We start from the raw sequence: 14,335 nt of genomic DNA, 5'->3' as shown, positions 1-14,335 counted from the left end.
AGCTGTCTTGGCAAGTTCCTTCAGAGGGGGGTTGCCATTGCCGTCCTCTAAGGCTGAGTGCATGAGACCTGTCCTAGGTGGGTTTCATATTTCAGTAGGGATTTGAACCCTGGTTTCTGGCGATATAGTCCAGCGCTCAAACCAGGGTGCTGTAGGTTATATTTCGGAGGAAGGAAGTGGCAAAGACACAAAGCACTCCTTGCCTAAGAAGTCCCTATGAAACTCATGGCATCACCAGTTCTGTGTCTTCCTACAAAGAGTAACAGTGAACTTCTAATTGGGCCTACTCTAAAGTTGACAAGGGATTTGAAGGCACAGACACAGAGAGAGCAGGACTAGGAAACAGGACTGCAGGCTAAAAGCAGCACATGTTTCCATGGTTCAAGTAAGCAGGGTTCCCTTTTGTTTTTCTGGCTGCGCCTCTACCAGAGAGTGTGTGGTAGCCGAGGAATGTGTCACAGTAATGCAGAGAGCTGTAATGATGTCAACTTGTTATTTACTTTCCAAATCTGAATGACTGAGCAAGGCGAAAGGAGAATCAATCAGCCACAATGTGACCCTGCAGGCGGAAAAAACACAGCACTCTCACCAGTAAGAAGGATGGGGGATGGAAAGCACATGTAACCAGGGCAATGTTGCATCATGTACTTGCATTGCTTTTTGTACTGCTCCCTTTTTTCTTTCTCTCTTCCTCTTCTCTCTCTCTCTCTCTCTCTCTCGCCATTGAATGTTATGTAGCTCTGTCTGAAAGCTGCATAAGCCTAGAGAATATATATATATATATATATGGAAAAGAAGGGCTAATTCAAGACAAAAGAACATCAACATCTGTTTCTAGGGCTGAATGGCAGCTCCTACCATGTAATAAAGCCTATTCTGCTGAATCACAATTATGGAGAGAGTGTAAGTCCATGTTTTTCATGTGCTGTAAATTATGGCAGAGAATAGCAAGGGTTTTAAATCACTCATGAAGTGTACAGGATATTAAAAATATAGTATGGGATGTCATGCTGTTTTGGATAGGTGAACCCCCAATTATATAATATTAATTATTATTATTATTATATTAAGGAAAGCATGAATTGTCTTCTGCCCACCATGATCAGGTTACATTGGGGAAAGACTCAAATTTGGTTTAGGACTGGCTTTGGAGGAAATAACTTTTTGGAAACTGAAATTGAAAAGCAACAACAGCAACAACAGCGGATGGCTATCATGAAAATAACTGACTGCTTAAAAGAGGAGTTTTGTACAATAAAGATCACAAACACACACACTGCACACCCCTACACAAAGCTACAATATATATATGCTGTATTATACTATATGTATGTGTATGTGTGTGTGTGTGTATAAATATATATACACACACAGTAGCTTTGTGTAGGGATGTGCAGTGTGTGTGTGATCTTTATTGTATAAAGATACAATATATATACAATATATATAGATATTGTATAATACAATATATATATATACACACACACACACACATATTGTAGCTTTGTGTATGGGTGTGCAGTGTGTGTGTGTGTGACCTTTATGATGCTTCTTGTGTAATCTTTGTGTTTCTGTGTGATCTTTCTTGTTATGCATTTAGTAAGAACCCAATTTCCTCATTCCCCCTCAACGTTATGACCCCCTCCACTCCCTTCCCATAGGAACCCAAGACTGTGAAAATATTGGAAAATAACACACCCAGACATTATGTGAGGAAGTGGATGTGGAGTGTGTTGTTTTAAAATCTTTGATCCCCCCTTTCCCCCTCCTTCCTTTTTGCTGACTCCACAGGGTTAACATTCCCTTTGAATGCAGACAAGGGAGGGAGGGGGTAAAAAAATGTCTCCTGTTTTGCTGGAGTGCAACACAACATTTCAATATAATCCCTAAAAGTGACTAAGGAGTTACTCCAGGACACAGGGGCTTGGAAAAGAAGGGGATTAATGTGTGTTCAAGGTAGGTGGATGATGATGATGATGATGATGATTATTTAACATCCGATGCAAATGATAAAAGCAGAGACCACACACACACACACACACCCCAAATATATCTCTCTCTTCCTTTATTTATGATCAATATGTTGATTTCCAGAGATGCCTGTCTGCCTCTTGTCTGCTGGGTGAGGAGCTGCTGCTGCTGCTGTTCTCTCTCTGGGGGAAGGAAGGCTCACCCTTTGCTTACTTAGAGACACACTCCCCAACCAGACCCACTGCTCCATGGAGGAGTTGTGAGCAAGAGCAGCAGCAGCAGCAGCAGCAGCAGCACCAGCACCTCCTGACCGCCATTCCGCACCCAAAAAACTTTCCATCGCCCTCTTCGGGACTTCTTGCTTGGGCTCCTTCTCTCTTCCCTCCGTTTTGTGTGGCTGTGTAAGGAGGCTGTGGAGACACTGGCTGGAGCTGCCCAGCCCTGCCTTGCTTCCCCCTTCGTTTTAGTTTTTAATTGTGAGGGGGGGGGGATCAAAGAAGAGGGCCCCCATGGACTGCAAGTGAAGGCAGCCTCCTGGTGCCTGTGGGGGTTGGGAGTGTGGTTTTGATTCCTTTCCACTCTTCCCCAAGTTGGAGCTTTCCTTCTCTGGAGTGCAAAGCTGTCTGTGTGCCTTTGAGGGAGGTGAGTCTGCCTTAAACCCCCCCTTTTTGCATTATTATTATTGTTGTTGTTGTTATTAATTATTATTATTATTATTATTAGGTTGTTATTGTTCCTGGTGAGGGCGAAATGGAGCTGGGCGTGTGTTGGTGTGGGTCCCTTGCAACTTCCTCGTGTTGTGGAGCTCTTTGCTTGTGTTCCTTGTGGAGAGAAAGGGGGGGATGGGATGGCCCTGGTGCCTCAGCTCCTGGAGCAGGGCTGGCTCCCTCGTGCCTGGAATGGGGCTCCTACTAGAAATAGGAGGAGTATGAGGAGGAGGAGGCTGGGGGTCCTCTCTTCCTTGGCGAGCCTTGGCTTCTCCTCGTGGGGCTCCCCAGCCCAAAGTCTCTGGAAACTCTCTCCTTTTTAAAACAAGGTGAGAGAGAGGCTTCTCATGGCGCCCAGAACAGGAAGCCCTTCTCTTGTGGGGCTGGAAACAAGGGGGGGATGGGGAAGGCTTGGGGCCCTTTTTGTGAGTGGTTCCTGGGGAATGGGCCAGGTGGACTTGGCTCTGGAGTCGTTGTGTGTGTTGTGGGGGGATATAGCTATAGATGTGTGTGTGAGAGGGGTGTGTGGGGGAAGGGCGGTGAGAGCCCGCCGTTCTTGCAAATGGTGTGGCGTTTGCATAACCCTCAGCAGCAGCAGCAGCAGCAGCAGGGGGAGGGGAATCCCCATTCATTCCCAAGGCTTGAATCAGCAAACTCCAGCACCTCCTGGCTTTGGCTGCAGGGTGTGTGTGTGTGTGCCACATGGGAAGAAGGCTAAGCAACTAGGAGAGCCAGGTTGGGCATGGCCTTGTGGCTGGCTGGCTGGCTGGGGAGTCTCCTTCTTTCTTACCAAGGGAGCCCTGTGGTTTTTGAACCCTGCCCCCTTGCAACCTGTTGCACTCAAGCTGGGAAAGGTGTGGGGCCTACCCTTCCCTCCTGCCTTCCTTCCTGTTCTCCCTTGCTCACCCCTCTCAAAACTAGCCAGGGCTAGCCATGGAGCAAAGTACTATCACACCCCAAATCCACAAAACAGGGATACTGTTGTTGTTGTTGTGTGCCTTCACATCACGTCCATTATCGTTATTGTGTGCCTTCAAGTAATTTCCAATTTATGGCAACCCTGTTGTTGCATGATTACAAGTCCTTTCCGACTTACTGTGATCCTTTTCTTCTTCTTGTTGTTGTGTGCCTTCAAGTCGTTTCCAATTTATGGCAACCCTGTTGTTGTTGTGGGCCTTCAAGTCATTTCCAACTTACTGTGTTGTTGTTGTTGTTGTGTGGCTCAAGTAGTTTCCAACTTATAGCAACTCTTATTGTTGTTGTGTGCTTTCAAGTTGTTTCCAGCTGATGGCAACCCTGTTGTTGTTGCGTGACTCCAAGCCATTTCCAACTTATTGCGACCTCGTTGTTGTCAATGTTGTGTGCCTTCAAGTCATTTCTGATTTACGGCAACTCTGTTGCTGTTGTGTGCCTTCAAGTAATTTCCAACTTACTGCAACCCTGTCATAGGGTTTCTTGGCAAGCTTCTTCAGAGGAGGTTTGCCATTGCCGTCCTCTGAGGCTGTGAGAGTGCGAATTGGCCAAGGTCATCCAGTGGGATTCCATGGCTGAGCCAGGATTGGTACCCCGGCCACCCAGGGTCCTAATCCAGTGCTCAAACCACTACACCACGTTGGCTCTCTGTGGCGACCCCAAAGTGAACCTATTCTTGGGGTTTCCTTGTCAAGTTTCTTCAGAGTGGGGTTTGCCATTGCCATCCTGTTGAGGCCGAGCTGGGATTCAAACTCTGGTCTCCCAAGTGTTCTAGCTCAAGCCACTACACCACACTAACCCTCGTATCCTTTGCAGTGGTCCCCAAACTGTGCTCTTTAAGGGATTGTGGACTTCAGGTGCCAGAATCCCAGACTATTGGCCAACATGGCTGAGGCTTCTGGGAGCTGAAGTCCAAAATCTCTTTTAAAGGGCACCGTTTGGGGACCACTACTTTATGGGGCCAACCCAAATGCACACATACACATTTCAAGCTTTGCCTGATGAAGAAGCCAGTGGAGCTTTGAAAGCTTGCATTTGGGTTGTTTCCATAAAGGCATCTCTTTTTGTGGATTGGAGATGTTATGTAGTTTATTCTTAAAACGACTATTTCCAGCACAGTTGCCATAACTACTACCACCCCATTTTTATTGGGTCCCCGTCCCACTTGTGGGCTGTTTGCCTCTTGTTTTGATTTTAATTGGGAGTGAGGGCAAATTATTGTTGGGGCTGGATGCTCAGTGAATGACCCCTTGGCCTACTTAATTATATACAGGGTTCTCAGAGACACACAGAGAGAAATAAATGGCTGGCATTCCTTCCTCCAACTTCTCAAAGTTTTCCTTTCCAGCTGCATCAGGTGTCTGACCTCCCCCTTTAAGATGCTAAACCTGTCCGCACCAGTGTTTTAAAACCACTTCTGTAGCATATGTGCTTGCACAGACATTGATTTCGTGTTGGATCACAAAATAAAGATACATTGTGCTCAAAGGCAGTGCAGCAGCACAAGCAACGACAACAGAGGTTGCTTTGGTGCCAGATGGCTATGAGAATAAATACTGGAGGTGCAACAGGATTTGACTATTATAGGTCTAGCTTAATAATTTGCTCAATGTTATCTATGTCCCAGTAGAGGGGAAAAAACAGACATTATGTAATGTACAAGGAGCTGTTCCTGTGCCAAATTTAATGCCACATCTTCTTGCCTTGACCCATTTATTGGTTAACCTTAAACCTTCCAAGTCTCTTCGGTGCAGCAGAGACAAGGTTAATGCATTAAACCTTTCTTGCCACATGACTGCACATGCTGGGATTTACATCTCTCCTTTAGCCCATACTTAAAGAGACTGTTGGCAGTTAATGGGCTATCACATACAGTACTTCAAAATGGACTTGTAAGCTGTATTTTTCTCATTCTAGACATCCCAAGTCCCAAGACACAAGGCTCACTTGCACATCAGGAATATCTGCAGTTACTAACTTGGTGGGTTTGTGTATTTCAAAGCCAGCTAGTGTGGTACAGGTTTGTTTACATGTTTGGTGAATCCCAGTGGCTTTCTAGCCTAAGCTTCTTGCCAACTATTTTGGGTCACTGCTAGAGCTTGGTGTGAATGGCTTGATCAAACTCCACCCAGCCAGGCTACTGCCATAATACTGTTGACAGAGTCTCATATCCTGAGGTAGCAATTACTTAATTCTGTTTAACCTTGAATTTGTCTGAATGATTGAAAGGAGGGTTGTGGCTCAGGAGAACTGATCAGGAATTTTTGCTCACTGTAGGGCTTTGAGAGATTTTAAATCAATAGTCTCACACATCTGTTAGCTTGATTTTCTGCTACCACCAAAGTATCCTGTAATCAGATAAACAAATCTTGTTATCAAAGGCTGGAGAGCTGCATACAATTACTAGAGAGCAAGTACTATTCAACTTAAGGAGACTTGCTTCCAAGGAAACATGATGTGGATTACACTGTACATGCATTGAGACTCCTACATCATAATAAAGCCTGAGAGAACGTACATTTGAGTATGTCTTCTGTTTTGAACATAAGTTAAGCAGGAAATAGTACACAGTTATTGGGAAACTCTGCAACAAAAGGCTAGAAAAGAAAGTCTTACTGAACACTGGAAAAATACTATATTGTGTTGGTAGAATAAAACAAAGGTATTCATTTCAGTTAAAATCATGTGGAGGGTGAGCATTACTTAAAACAGTAGATGCTGTTGTTGTTGTGTGCCTTCAAATCATTTCTAATTTTTGGTTACCCTAAGGTGGCCAGAGTGGGTTTTTCTTTTGTCTCTGAGGATGAGAGAGTGTGACATATCCAAAGTTATCTAGGTCCAAAACGCACTGCAAAAATAATCCAGTTTGAGACCACTTTAACTGCCCTGGCTCAATGTTAAGGAATTCTGGGAACTGTAGTTTATTGTGGCCCAAGAGCATTCTGACAGAAAAAACTAAGGCGGGATACAGGTCTGCCGCTGCCCTAGTTTGCTGCACGAGGGAACCGCAGCGGACAAACCTCACGGCTCCCTCGCGCAACAAAAAGAAGCCACAAAAAGCGGCTTCTTTCTGCAGTGCCATTATGACGCTGCAAGGTGCCAGTGGTGCACTTGTGGCATCATGAAGGCGCCGCCATTTTTATGCCCCCGTCAAGTGCAGGGGGCGAGTCATAGCACCCGTTTAAATAGCGCCATAATGTCTCACAAAAAAACTACAGTTCCCCAAATTCCCTAGCATTGAACCAGGGCAGTTAAAGCAGTCTCAAACTGGGTTATTTCTGCAGTGTCTTTTGGACCCTAGTGGGTTTCTGTGGCTGAGTGGGGATTCATACCCTGGCCAGAGTAAAGCTCCAGTGCCACATTCAAACTTAATTATCTGTTTTCAAAGGTGAAAGAAAACAACAAAACTTTTAAGATTAAATATTCAGCTTCCAGGAGTCCCAAATAGATATTTAAAAAGACTGATATTACTTCACATTATGTATTATATTTGCCAATTTCTGTTCATACATCATGATAGTGAAAGCTCTATAGACATGGATTTGGGGGTTAAGTGCCTTGATCAGATTTATCATTGATAGTGCTAGCAAGGCCTGTGTTGGGATTATCACTTCTCTTCCTTTGAGTTTCATCCTATTAGACTCTTTTCTCCTCTACAGCTCCGGGTTGCAGTCATCTATCGCCCTCCTGGTTCTGCCACCCAGTTCCTATCTGACTTTGAATCATGGCTGACATTCTTCCTTTCAGATTCAGTCCCCACTTTGATCCTAGGTGACTTTAATATCCACGTTGACGATTCCAACAACCCTACAACATCTCGCTTTAACTCTCTGCTAGCTTCTTTTGGCCTCCAACCACACTCCAACTCTTCAACTCATTCTCTTGGTCACTGTCTTGACCTAGTTCTTGCTGCAAACTGCGCCATTTCTGACTACCTGGCACTTGACTTTCCACTATCTGCCCATCATTTAATCTCCTTTGCTCTCACTTATACTCCTCCTCCTCGCCATACTATTCAACGTCTTTTTCGTGATCTTCAATCTGTTGACTCTAACCATCTTGGTCTGACCCTGGATTCATCTCTCTCTTCCCTAAATCTCGGGGATTCTGCTGATTCAGCTATGTCTTTATTTAACTCCACTCTTTCCTCAACTCTCGACCATTTTGCCCCTGTCTCTGTACGCACTTCTTCCTCTAAGACTAGGCCTCAGCCCTGGCTTACCCCCAACATTAAGTTTCTCCGGTCCTGCTCTAGAGCGGCCGAACGTCTTTGGAGAAAGTCCAAAGAGTGGGCTGATTTTATCCATTTCAAATTTGTTCTTTCTTCCTTCTCACGCGCCCTCTCTATGGCAAAACAGAATTATTACAAATCACTGATCTCTTCCAATGAGAGGTGCCCGCAGCGTTTGTTCTCCACCTTCAACACTTTGCTTAAACCTCCCTCTCCTCCTGTCTCTTCATCTTTCTCTCCTAATGACTTTGCTAACTATTTCATCTCTAAGATTACCACTCTTCGCTCTGAGATAGTCCCTCCTGATTCTTCTACTGCTCTTAATCTTCTTTCGCCTTCCCCTAACAAATTTTCTGTCTTTCCTCCTGCCTCTTTGGATGAACTCTCTACACTTCTGAACTCTTCCAAACCTGCTACCTGTCCTCTTGATCCTATTCCTACTCGTCTTCTAATCTCTATAGCTCCCTCCTTTCTGCCCTCGCTCCTCCATATCTTCAATCTCTCTCTCTCTACAGGCTCCTTCCCCTCGGACTTCAAACATGCTCTCATTTCCCCAATTCTGAAAAAACCTTCTCTTGACCTCTCCTCTCTGTCTAGCTATCGTCCGATTTCTCTTCTCCCCTTTCTTTCTAAAGTTTTGGAACGGGTTGTCTATTCGCGCTGTCTTGAGTTTCTTGAAGCCAATTCCATCCTTGATCCCTTTCAGTCTGGTTTCCGCCCAAGGCATTCTACAGAGACAGCTCTCACTAAGATCTCGAATGACCTTTTACAGGCCAAGGCTAATGGCCTTTACTCTGTTCTCATTCTTCTCGATTTGTCTGCAGCCTTTGACACTGTTGATCACTGTCTCCTAATTGACATACTCTCTGACCTTGGGTTCTCAGACTCTGTTCTCGACTGGTTTAGATCTTACTTGTCTGGCAGATCTTTTGCAGTAGTTGCAGGGGGTCAGACTTCTTCTCCTGTTCCCTTATCTGTTGGAGTTCCCCAGGGCTCTGTTCTGGGTCCCCTTCTGTTTTCTCTCTACACACTGTCCTTAGGAAAACTCATTAGCTCTTTTGGCTTTTCCTACCATCTGTATGCCGATGACACCCAGCTGTATCTTTCTGCCCCTGACCTTTCTCCAAGGCTTGAACAGCAAGTCTCATCTTGCCTTACAGCTGTCTCACAGTGGATGCGCCATCGGCGTTTGAAGCTCAACATGTCCAAGACGGAGCTTCTTGTCTTTCCTCCTAAGCCCAACCTTCAACACTCCTTTTCTGTCTCTGTGGACAACATTTCCATTCAACCAGTCCAGCAAGCCCGCAGTCTTGGCTTTATCTTTGACTCTTCTCTGTCGTGTATCCCTCAGATCCAGACCACAGCCAAGGCTTGTAGATTCCTTTTGTACAATATTGCCAAAATCCGACCATATCTCACTGCCTCTACTGCCAAGATCCTGGTCCATGCCCTAGTGATCTCACGACTGGATTACTGTAATGTCCTCCTGGCTGGGCTTCCTTTTTCTCACCTCCGTCCTTTAATCTCTGTCCAGCATTCAGCTGCACGCATTATCACTTCCACCCACCGCTCTGACCACATCTCTCCTGTGTTGGCATCCCTTCACTGGCTCCCTCTCCCTTTCCGCATTCAGTATAAGCTCCTGCTGTCGACATTCAAAGCCCTCCATGGACTGGCCCCTCCTTACTTATCAGACCTTCTTTCTCCTCACCTTCCCACCAGGGCCCTCCGTTCTGGTAGTCAAGGTCTGCTGTCTCAGCCCAGGATTTCCTCTGCCCCATCCCGGATTCGCCCCTTTTCACTTGCTGCCCCTCACTCCTGGAACCTTCTTCCTCCACAAGCAAGAGCCATCACTTCTTTAACCAGCTTCAAAACGGAGCGGAAAACCATCCTATTCAGAGAAGCCTTCCCAGGCATCGCATAATTGTCGCTTACTATCTGATGTTCTGTTGTTGGCTGTTTATCGATCCATTTCCTGTATTCCTATGTACTGTATATGTATTAACCTACTTGTGATTATGTATTTTCCCTGGATAATGATTAACCATCCATTATGAAGCCTTGCCCTCCCTCCAGTCCATCTGCCTTGGTCCAGGCCTCGGAGGTTGAGAGGAACTGCTGGACCTCTTACCCTTTCTCGTCACCACTCCCTTCTCCTTCTGTATCATGTCTTTTTTAGATTGTAAGCCTGAGGGCAGGGAACCGTCTAACTAAAAAGATTGCATGTACAGCGCTGTGTAAATTTACAGCGCTTCATAAATAAAGGTTAATAATAATAATAATAATACCTTGGCGCAGTTTGTATGCTGTGCTGTATATTTATTTCACTCTTCTCCATGGCAGACATTTGCACTATAATTTTCATTTCCCCCAGGCAGAATGACTAGTGTTCAAGAGTGATGGGAACTGGAGGTTGGAATGAATAGATAGCTTCATAACAGGGAAGTCTGTTTTCTAGAGTTTGGAACATTATTTCAACTGAATCCAGGTTTTCCCTCCTGCAAACAGAATAGGCCTTTCCTTCTCTGGAAGGTTTCTGATCCAACACAGCATTGCTCTTGTTAGAATGGGCAGATGAGGTAGTTCTTGTTGATTCCCCCTTTATTTACTCAATTCCTTAGAACATTATGCCTTTCCTCAAAATTTGCTCTAGAGATGGGGAGCTGGGTCTATGATAGTGGATAAAGCCAGGAAAGGAAAGAACCATAAAAGATCATTTCTTCTCTGTGCCTTAAGGCTGAATCTCCACTGCAGAAATAATGTACGGTAGCTTGACAATACTTTCACTGCCATGGTTCCATGCTATGGAATCCTGGAATTTCTAGTCTGTTGTGGCACCACAGCTCTCTGATAAAGAAGACAACTATCTCACAAAACTGCAAATCCACAAAATCCATAGCACTGAGCTATGGCAGTTAAAGTAATGTCAAATTGTATTACTCTGTAGTGCAAATTCAACCCAAATCAGCCTGTGATAGGGTTTTCTTGGCAAGATTTATACAGAGTAGGTTTGCTATTGCCTTCCTCTTAGGTTAGGAAGTTGTGACTTGCCCAAGTTTACCCAATGAGATTTCATGGTTTAGCAGGAAATCAAATCCTGGTGTCTTAATCTTGTACCACTGACTATACCATGTTGGCTCACTCTTCCACTGAATGGAGCAAATTGTTGAATCCAAGTCACTCTGTATGGAGGAGCACATATGGCTTTATCTATTTACTGAAAGTGTAACCTGTGAATATTTCAGGTTCCATCATTTTATCTTACTGCTGGATTCATCCGGTTCTTGTGTCTGGTATAAGGTGAATGAAGGCACATTTCTTGAAGGCTATGTGCTGTAATGGTCTAGGTAGGCCAGGACTGACTATGCTTTGCATCCCAAAAGGAAAAGAAAATACAATGCAAAGCAAATTGGATGTTTGATAAATACGTGTAATCCAGATTCTACAACTGGAATAAATTCTGTGAAGTAAATAATTTTGCATGTTTATTTCCCATCTTGTTTTCTGAGAACCAGGTTTTCCTTCAGTGAAGGAAAGAAAAAGTTTAAACAGATGCCATTATGCACATAAGCTCTAGGATTACTTGCTGCCATGCATGTTGTGTGTGGCTCCCATGAAGGCCATTTGGGAGCCTCAGGTGTACTAAACTGCCCTTATTTGATTCCTGATAGAAATGGGAAAATAGACTTTTGTTCGGCACCCTAAAGATACCAGATCCTGTCAGATCTTGGAAGCTAAGCAGGGTCAGCCTTGGCGAGTACTTTCATGGGAGACTTCCGAGAAATACCAGGTGCTGTAGGCTATATTTCAACCGAAGAAGATGTCAAAACCACTTCTGAGTGTTCCTTACCTGAGAAAACTGTTTGAAATTCGTGGGGTCACCATAGGTTGACAGGCAACTTGAAGGCATGTGTGCACATGTGTGCACATACACACATATCTTATGACAGATTTACTAGTTTACAATTACAGTGCACTCCTGAAACTGAAATGGATTTAATTGACATTGTTACCGCTTGACATATACGTTAAAATACTCAGTACTATGAAGCTGTAAAATATTTTTATTGTAGCACAAAATTAAATGAACAGTAACAAACTGATTCTTAACAAAATTAAGTAAACAGTAACAAACTGATTCAAAACAAGATATATTCATTCCATCTGACCCAATACTTGGTAAAAACACCTTTGGTGGCAATTATAGTTGTGAGTCACTTTGGGTAAAGTCTTTACCAGCTAAGCAGATCTGGATCCTGTAATTTTTTCCCCATTTTTCTTGGCAAAATTATTTCAGATCATTATCAACAGCAGCTTATAAACGTTGCTATGGATTTTCAATCACATTGGGATCTGTCTTAGACTGAACAATTTTAAGAGAGTCATGTTATTGTTTTTAAACCTTTCTAGTAAAGTTTGGCTGTGTGTTTAGGGTCATTGTGCTGCTGGAAGGTGAATATGGGCTCAAACAGACAGGCCAAAATAAAGCTTCTTCAGGTCACTTTGGAGGTATGCTGTTTCAATGACACACACATCTTAAGAGGCCAGAAGCTGCACCAAAGCTATGCTCCAGTCCCTACGAATGGAGGGTGACTTTGGCGCTGCTTCTGGCCTCTTAGGAGGCAGGCGTCATTTAAATAGCATACTTCCAAAGTGACTTGAAACAGCTTTTTTTTTGGCTATCTGTTCAGGCCCTATGTTTCTCAGACCCAGGTCCTTTCAGAATGAAATAGGCTTTTCTCTAGAATGGCCCTGTATCCATCCATTCATTATACCCTCAGTCCTGACCAGTTTCCAAGGAGGAAAGGCATCCACACAACATGATGGTAGATGGTGATGATGGTATTCTCATGGCCATGAGCATTATTGACTTTGCATAGCACATAACATTTTCCATTTTGTTCTCGTCAGACCAGAGAACCCTTTCCTGATGTTTGCTGTGTCTCTCATTTGTCAACTCCAAACAGTCTTTGATAGGATGTTGTGGAAACATCCATGTGATCGTTATCCAATAGTTTCTTCAATTTCAGCTAGAGATCTCTCCAGCTCATTCAGGGTTACTATTGGGTTTTGGTTACTTGTCTGACTAATGCCATCTTTTCAAGGATACTGAGGTGTGGTGGATGACCTTTTCTAGGCAGAATCACAGTTAAGCCATATTCTTTCCATGTTGTATTAATGGATTTAACAGTGCTTTGGGGGATTTAATAGTCTGGGGTTTATATATGTGTGTGTACCCCCCCCCCTCACTCTCTGTGTATCTATATGTATGTATCCCAACCATTCTTGGTGTTTATGCATGACTTCTTAACTTGGTATGTTAGCTTCTTGGTTTTCAGATACTTCATTTAGATAAGCTCTCTGACAAAATCTGGGGCCTTCCAAAAACATGCATTTAATCAAAGACTATGTTGTCCAGGAACTGTACACAGGTGGGCTCCATTCAATTAACCATGTGTCTTCTGGAGGCAGTGGGTTGCATCAGTTCATAGCAAAAGAGGTGAATACTTATAGAACCAACAGCTGGCTATTCATTTTTGTTTACTTAATTTCTGTGCTCCAATAAAAGAATTTTGTACCTTTCCAGTATTGAGTATCTTCTGCAACGAACTGTAGGTTCTGGGGAAATTCAAGGGTGTAATTTTAACATGAAAAGCTCTTTTTCAAAAATGGAAAAATGTATCTGAGATCATTCTGTACACTCACTAATATTTGATTTGGAAGAATTCTATAATTCAAGATGATTTTATCTGTGAGTTTAGGGGGGACTTTTCTTTTGATCATACAGAGTAGTTTAGGGCCTGAAGAGACTGGCACTTTATGCCAGCCTGGGCCAGGACTAGGTTTGTGTGGGGGCTGAGCATTTACACGTTCAGAAATCCTACCGTGTGTCCTGGGCTCCATCTTGGTGCACACTTGTACAGATGGGTGTGCCACGATAAAGCCCCTCATGCACAGCGCACAAATGGCGCTGCATACGGGGAGCACCCTTATGGTGCCCATTCTAGGGCGCAAATAGGAGCCGCATTTCACGGCTCCTATTTGCACTGAGTTGGGGATGTGGAGTGCAGCTGCCGCATCCCCAATCCAGCCCATTCAGGGGCAGCATAGAGCTGCCCCTGAACAAGCTGTCTGTCGAGCCCCTAGTCATTGGAGCTCAGCTGTACAGGGTTTTCATCAACTTTAAAATTACTTACTTTTAGGTAGGCCTTATTGATGTTTAAAGTGTACTCAGATTTTTCACATCTGGTGATAGATTGTTTAGATTTGATTGCTTTTTTATCGTCATCATAGCACGATCAAGTGCATGTTTTTTTATTTATTAAACAAATAAAAGTAATAGAACAAATATATAAATACAAAGGATGCAGAATAGAATTCCCTCCATGTATTCTACTGCCACTACAAAAAAAGCAAACATCAAAGCATTTTGGGTAACCCGCTTTGATCTCTT

The 14,335-nt window shown here is 43.9% G+C and overlaps 1 protein-coding gene across 10 annotated transcripts in view; it reads left to right on the top strand.

The window, feature by feature from the left end:
• The first annotated feature begins 526 nt into the window (after positions 1-526).
• The window catches only part of TBL1X (transducin beta like 1 X-linked), a 201,541-nt gene continuing 187,732 nt past the window's right edge, over positions 527-14,335 (top strand). For 3 of the 10 annotated variants that reach the window (XM_042456568.1, XM_042456569.1, XM_042456579.1), the window contains exon 1: positions 2,160-2,613. The gene's annotated coding sequence lies outside the window, so the exon portion shown is untranslated. Of the gene's footprint in view, positions 592-803; positions 904-1,815; positions 1,957-2,159; positions 2,614-2,821; positions 3,008-14,335 lie in introns of those variants that run through there. The other 7 variants (XM_042456575.1, XM_042456576.1, XM_042456570.1 and 4 more) reach the window with 5 other exon arrangements.

The sequence above is a fragment of the Sceloporus undulatus genome, chromosome 3 (genome assembly GCF_019175285.1).
Source record: "Sceloporus undulatus isolate JIND9_A2432 ecotype Alabama chromosome 3, SceUnd_v1.1, whole genome shotgun sequence".
In the NCBI taxonomy this organism is placed as follows: Eukaryota; Metazoa; Chordata; class Lepidosauria; order Squamata; family Phrynosomatidae; genus Sceloporus; species Sceloporus undulatus.
Note: the sequence above shows the minus strand (reverse complement) of the source record. Positions and strands in the feature narration are given on the sequence as shown.